General features: G+C 42.2%; 1 long non-coding RNA gene across 1 annotated transcript in view; it reads left to right on the forward strand.

Annotated features, from left to right (window-relative positions):
* Nucleotides 1–7,121, forward strand: part of LOC126392843 (uncharacterized) — a 13,858-nt gene extending 6,737 nt beyond the window's left edge. The window contains exons 2-3 of the long non-coding RNA XR_007570219.1: nt 6,587–6,720; nt 6,807–7,121. This is a non-coding gene — a long non-coding RNA (uncharacterized LOC126392843). The remainder of the gene's footprint in view (nt 1–6,586; nt 6,721–6,806) is intronic.
* Nucleotides 7,122–7,704: the final 583 nt, after the last annotated feature.

The following is a 7,704-nucleotide window of genomic DNA, read 5'->3' on the forward strand; positions in this document are numbered from 1 at the left end:
TCTCCGTTTGGATCCAACTGGAGCACCGAGCCCTGGTTTGTTATTCAGGTTCAAGTGGGAAGAAGCAGGGGATTTATCGGACAGCTGAGTGAAGCGGAGCCTGCGGAGGAAACACCGGGACCGTCTGGATGTAATAGTCCGTGGAGGTGCTGCGGTGCTCGGCTGCACAGATTGGAAACCCCTCGGCTGTCAGGATGTACCACTCTGTCACTCCGCTGTCTCTCACGCAGGCGCAGAACGTACGTGCCACTTGGCCATCGGATGTAGTCCATGTAGTGTGTTCAAATGCAACTGACACAGGGCGACATGAGGCAACGCAACAGTTGGCTTTCGTCGCCGCTAGTTCTTTGATGTCAGTTTGGTGTATCCGCACCGTTAGAGGCCAAATGGAGGGAGATTTTGATAAATATGAGCTGAAGACAGTCACAGTTCAACAATTCATTTCCTGTCTGTCTTTGTACTGGGAGACCTGGCAGAAGGTACTGATATGAGCACTCAGCAGGGGATAATTCAGTTGTTCACGTCCTGAATGGTGCAGCTCATCTTTTTCTCCTGGCATGCAGCTCTCCATTGTGATTCACTTAGACTTTCTAGTTGACTATCTTATTTCAAAACCATGAAAGATGCTCACAAATAGCCATCCACTGTCAGACAAACACAAATTAGCAACAGAGGCTCAAAGATCACGCCATGATTAATTGAATTGATTTTTTAATAGAACTTTTACAGCACGTCTAGAATGACTATTTATTTCACATCAGGAGGTTTCGTTCGTTCACTGGAGCAGACCGGAACAAACGGAAGCAATTTTGTGTCACATTGTGTAATTGCAAGTTACTTTCAAATTGCTCATATCAAAAAGCATTCTCTCATCAGCAGAGAACAGCTAAATGCAAATTAAATGTCAGAGGAAGAGGGACACATTTATGATTTATTATCAAAGACAATCATGAGGAAGCATTATCCAGTCTGCCTTCTGTCCGTTTTTTTGTTTTGTTTTGTTTTTTGTCATTTTTGATATGGTCGTATCTGATAAAATCCCTCAGAGATGATTTCCTGAACAACCCATCTGTCATGAGGGATGTTTGTTAATGGGCCATCTGACAGCTGTTCGTAGTGGGGATTGGCATGAAAACAGTCGACACAGAGCTTCTGTTTTGTAATTTGTGACCATGCTGTATCATCAAAACTAAATACTTGGGGGACCTGACACTGGCAACCAAATACCAGAGCTGCAGGGGACAATACAGTTACAATCAAATGAAATGGAAATCACCCACTTTATTTTACTTGACACTTATCCTACTCCTTAAACCCACAGTTTTCAGATCTCAGAGATTTAAGGGATTCTTTAAGTCAGTGTTGGTCTGTCAGTCAACCACTTTAATGTGGACTGAAATATCTCAGAGTCTACTGATTGAATTGCCATGAAATTTTGCGAGACACTCATGGTCCCCAGAAGATGAACCCTAGCTTTGGTGATTCTCTGACTTTTCCTCTAGCACCACTGTTAGAGCTATGTCTAGCAAGTCCTAGTTTTCTATTATTTTTGACCTCCTGACCTGGCATTTCAGCAACCTTTAATGAAAGACAGGTGTGCTGAAGTGAGTGTGGAGCATGAAAGACACCACGGGGTTACAGGTTACAAATAAGTTCAAAAGTAGCCACCCACAGACGCCATAACGGGAGACATGAAAACTCGCTGTGTACTTGGTTAATCTCAGTTTTATTGTTTGAAGAAATGGTTTAATACCCCATTGATTTTAACTTTGTTTTTGTAAAGGCCTGTTTATTTGGGGCATTTTTGTTTTCGTTTCCAACACTGTAGTCAAGACAATCAGTTCACAGCCTCATTCTGTGACTTTCCATACATCCTGCAAATCAATCAACTCTTAAACCAACCGCAGCACCAGGATCATCAAACAGTGAGTACAATTAAACTAAAGACAGTGAGTTCATCATATCTCCTGTTATGGTGTCTGTGGGTGGCTATTTATGAACTTATTTGGAAGCTGCAATAACCACCATGAGGTTGACATTTGTGGTTTTAAGTGAAATGCCTCATCAACTAACTAACTAAATGAACCCTGAGTCTATATCTAACACCATCATCAGGTAAATATCACCAAATATCTGCCACAGTATTTGTACTTTGTGCTTAGTGCTAATTCGCAAATGATTACATGCTGGCTTGCCAGGTTGTGAACAGGTTGAATTTGATGTAACCAGTGGAGTCTAGTGTTGTCTGCATTGTGTTGATATGAAGAGATCCAGAGCATGGATATCTTTGGAGGCGATCTCCGTTTATTCCTGACAGCAAGAGGTAAAAACAAAATCCTCCATCACTTACAGTACGACCATATTAACTCGAGCCCCTACTCAAATTAAGTGACACAGGAATATCCATCCGTCCATTTTCTTAACTGTTTATCGTCTTATCGCAGGGGGGCTGGAGTCTATCCCAGCTGACACTGGGTGAGAGGCAGGGTACACCCTGGACAGGTCACCAGACTATCACAGGGCTGACACATAGAGACAGACAACCATTCACACTCACATTCACACCTATGGAAAATTTAGAGTCACCAATTAACCTGCATGTCTTTGGACTGTGGGAGGAAGCCGGAGTACCCTGAGAAAACCCACGCTGACACAGGGAGAACATGCATAACATAGCTAAACTGTGAGAACACGGAAATTACTACGAGAGCAATGTCTCTTACTTCTCCCATGGAGTACAACAGCAAAAGGGGAGCAGCAAGGCGGGAGACACCCCAAAGATTGTCTTTGCAATATCTTGCAACTTGCAACTATGTGCACCCATTTGCAACTAAATGGCTTTGCAACATCTTGCAACAGTACAGTTCACACCAAGGCACCGAGCTGAGACTGGCTCTTGCGAAATCATGTAGACTGCCATTGTTTCTACAGCAACGGGTACGTGATGATGTAACGTAAAGCTGAACAGCACAACAAACCCCAGAGAGCACATAGATGCATCAAAGGAGCACTCAACTCTTCTTGTACGCATCCATCTTAATTAGACACCCTTTTATTTGCATTGTATTGCATTGTCTTCTTCGCCACAGCGTGCGCCCACGCATACAGCCCACATGGGTATCCAGCTGTGCAAAAAAAAAAAAAGTACGGGCTTGCCGCTTATTGGTCACAAGGTTCAAGACGGTCTGCAACGCATTGCCTGCGACTGAACAGGTTGAATCCCTTGCAACTGCATGAGCCGACCTGAACCAATATGCAACTGAGTCATTCAGACCACTAAAGCTTTTCCTTGCAATGTCCTGAAGCCTTTTGTTGCATCTGGAATCTTTGGTCTGAACTGGCCTTAAGTTTTAAACATTCCATATATTGACTATAGCAGCCTAAATGTCAGGTAATAACAGCTGGAGCAAATATTGTGTAATTACTTAATATTACAAATGTACATTTGACTCTGTTACACATATTACTGCTGCATTATTGACCCTGTTACATTTATACCTGTTAAACATCAACATGTCTGCATTGTATGATGCCCCTCATACGGACCTTTGTTCCCTGGAACCTTATATGAAATCTACTGCTTAAAATCTGACTGTGATAATGGACAGTGATCTGAAATAAGACAAGCAGATTAAGTCTGTGATAAAATCTAGCATTTTCTAACTGAGGCTGTTATCTAACGTTGCTTCCTTTTTATCTTTTAGTGGTTTTAAAGGGTTATACATGTTTTTATCTTGACCTGAGTCTTTTCGTTCAGAGGCAGCATTTTACATGAGGTATCTACTCACTACTCACTTTATAGGCAGTTCTGAACAGGTGTGTTTTCAGGGTTTTCTTGAAGGTTGAGAGTGAGGGGGAGTCTCTGAGGTTGGTATCAGCAGACCTAAGAGTGCAGGAGGGAGTGTGCTAGTGGAGGAGCTCAAACAGTTAGGGGGGAGCCAGGTTGTTCAGAGCTTTGTAAGTGATGATGAGGGGTTTGAAGTGAATACGCTGGGGGATGGGGGGCCAGTGGAGGTTATGAAGGATGGGGGTGATGTGGTCATGGGGGCGGGAGTGTGCGAGAAGACGAGCAGCTGAATTCTGGATATACTGAAGCTTCTTGAGAGACTTAAAATGCTTTTTTTTGTGGAGGCTGAGGGAAATGGCTTCAGCTTACAGAAATAGACATGAGGTCTGTGTCATTGCAACATGTAATTACATATCTGGGGAGGTGCACATCACGCCATAGGCTCTACGTTGACACAGAGCCTACACCATAGACACGGTATCGATTAGGTGCATAAGTACAAAGCCTGCTCTTGCTTTTACCTCCCTGTGAGCGTTGCCTTTCTATATTTATGTCCTTTTGTCTTTTAAACTGGTCTTTGTCTTTCTATGGTGTTGTTTATATGGTCTCTCTCTCTTGTTTTCTTTTTTCAGTGTCTTTGTATTTTCCTGTGTTCTTTGGTCAACCGTTTGTAAATGTGCTTTATAAATGAATTTGGATCAGATTGGATCGTCATTGTAAACATGTTAGCATGCTGATGTTAGCATTTAGCTCAAACCACTGCTGTGTCTCACAGAGCAGCTACTGTTGTTTCAGACTCCAATGTTTGAGTCAAAAACATGTATGCATAAATAAATATATTTCACAAGAAAAGAAAATGCATCCAGTGTACGGAGCATATAGCAGTACACATAACCTTAATGTTATAAGTCTACTTATGGTAATGGATCACGTGCATTTCTATATAATGTGCTTTATTATGTACCAAGACTTTGAGAACGCATTTTTTAAAACCACAGGTGTAAGAAAACTACTCTGACTAGATGAAAGCTGGTATTTTCTTTCTTTTGATCTCTTCGGCTATATGGCAACTGAAATAGAAATATAATGGAATTTATCAGTCTGTGCTGAGGCAGCTACCTTTTTACTTCATATGTTGACATTTACCAAGCACATTTTATTCATCAAAGAAAAATAATTTCTCCCATAATTATACCTTTCATGTGTCTAAATTACATAACACAAGATCTGTATCTTGTGATTGAAAATTAGGGAAAACACGTGAAGGTCAAAATAACAACACTATCATTCGTCCAACCAAAACAGAAAAGCATCAGGATAAAATGAATGTTACATTATGGATAATAAATATTTCAATGTTTCTGAACACAGACAGCTTTGTGCCGAGATTTTTTAAATAATTTTGCCATAACACCAGAGTGAGCTGAATGCATCTGAGTTTGACATTTGTTATCTGTCTTTGTGGTTCAAGATGACATAGTTCATGGAGCACTGTAAAGGTTCACTAATGAATCTCATCTCACATTAACTGTACTGTGGACCTCAAACTGAGAGAGTTAAGGATCTGATTAATGTTAATCTCAAGTGGACAACATCAGCAACTCTCATGCTTGGACTTTGCCTTCAGGACAGTCATGGTATAGAAACTACTGAGCAGCATGCAATGGGGTTAAAGCTCAACGATTGCCTTGACTTAACTTGTGTACATTAATCTGAGAGGGAAAAACTTCCACAGAGTGGAGCTGCCAGGGGGTGGCTGGGCAACACATTCTCACTCCGACCTCGTCACATATCGACATTTGGTCATAGACTTTCCACGTCTAGATATGACATGCAAGGTACCCTGGGTGTGTTGGTTTTTGACGTTCAGGGACAACGTGTCAAGTTCTGCCTGTTACATGCATTGCTTCTTTCAAAATACACTTACGTTTTTTACAGGAAATTATACAACAGTTAGTTCCGACCAAGTAATTTGACTGGACGAGAGGCATTCCGTGAGTGTTGATATAGAGTATAACGCAAACTGACACTATAGCGTTACACCAAGAAGATGGATATTTTCCCCAAAATTACATTTGAATTAAATTATGAGTGGTCGTCAGGAGAGGAGGAGGAAAAGGAAAGCCAGGACTCTTCTGTGCAGACCTCCAGGTGTGGAAATGTTTGTGTAACATCAGCCGACCTCGACAAACTGGAAAAGAGCAAAAATTAAGCGAACACGGTCAGGAATTATCAATGATCATCTGATGAGGTACTGATGAGGATGAGGGAGAGTGGAAGCTGAATCCGGCCGTGCCAACATCCAGGTTTGCATTGCTGTTTAAGCTGTTGTTGAACTGTTGTATCAAAGCAATATCACACTCGAGGTCTTGACGTTGTACTGTATATCGTCATGGCTGTGATTGTCTTCGGCCTTGCCTACGACCGAATCACAGCCGTGACGATATACAGTACAACACCACTCCCTCTCATGTGATATTGCTTAATTATACAACAGTTAGTTCCGGCCCTGCAATCTGATTGGTCGAGAGACAGTAAAACCGTGATGATATTGGAGTACAACGGCTATTTCACTGTGTATGTATCACTCCGCCTCACAGCTGATTGCATTCAACAATCAAATCAAAACTGACGGTTAGTGTCAGTTAGGTCAGCAGTTGCGTTGCATCCCTGGAAAAGTATTTAAACAAACTTCCACCAAATGCAAATGCCCTTTATCTGAAGCCCAGGATGACAGCAGCTCACACAGACAATATCTGGTACACTAAAGCTCCGCTGGGGATAAACTCATTCGCACAGATGCTGCCGAAGATGTGTAAAGAGACGGGGACAACAGCTATCTACACCAATCACAGCCTCAGGGCGACTGCCATACAGAAGCTGTCAGATGCAGGTCTTGAAGCGAAGGAGATCATGACAGTGAGTGGGCACAGGTGTGATGTTGTTTTAACGTAGCCTATGTGTAAAGTTAGTCTTCTAATTAGGAGTCGGGCCCTAAAATATACCTTTTGTCTTGCAGGTCTGAGAGCTCGTTAAAAAGCTACTGGAAGCCATCCATGGAGAGCAGAAAACGATGGAGCAACATACTGTCAGATCAGAAGGCAGAGTCAGCTGTGCCTGTGAAGCGACAGTCCACCATGCAGTCACCAGAGACTTATTTCACCGGCTGCACAATTAATGCAAATGTGCAGATAAATGTGTATAAAGAGTAAGTGCCTGGCGCACCATGTCTGCGTTACATAGCAACGGTGACAGCGGAGTCCTGAGGGAACTATTTTTGTTGGCGGAAGACAAATAAAATGCTTAAATTATCTATTTTGTCCTCATTTTTCAACATTTCTTAATCAGCCTTGCTTATTTAACTGTTGAACTGTTGTATAAAAGCAATATTACACTCGAGCTTGTGATACTCGTATATCGTCACGGCTGTGATTGTCTTTTGACCAAATCACAGCCATGACGATATACAAGTATAACATCACGAGCTCAAGTGTGATATTGCTTAATTATCCATTTTCATACAGTCTCTTTCAAAATAAATGCACCAGGTCAGGACAACATTGCAAACTGATGTTTTTTCTTTCAGCAACAAACGGACCCGGTTAGGTTTAGGCAACAAAAACACGTGGTTAGGTTTAGGAAAAAAGAAAAGGTTTTCACTTTATAATCTCACCGGACTTGAACACTGCTCTCCCGGGTGAAGGTCGGTGTTAGTTGGACCCATTCACCACCCCAACCATCCACCCACCCTACTCAGACTTTCGCTGCTTATATTTTTGTTCTTGTCCCTCCACATTTCCCCCAGATGCCTCCGGTCACCATTAAACTATAACAGCAACCACCTGTGTGTCATGCTGACATTAAGGACGTTTTTTTGGTCGGTGTCTGACGCCACAAGTCACTGCCCAAGCGCCAGA

This window comes from Epinephelus moara, chromosome 7 (genome assembly GCF_006386435.1).
Source record: "Epinephelus moara isolate mb chromosome 7, YSFRI_EMoa_1.0, whole genome shotgun sequence".
In the NCBI taxonomy this organism is placed as follows: domain Eukaryota; kingdom Metazoa; phylum Chordata; class Actinopteri; order Perciformes; family Serranidae; genus Epinephelus; species Epinephelus moara.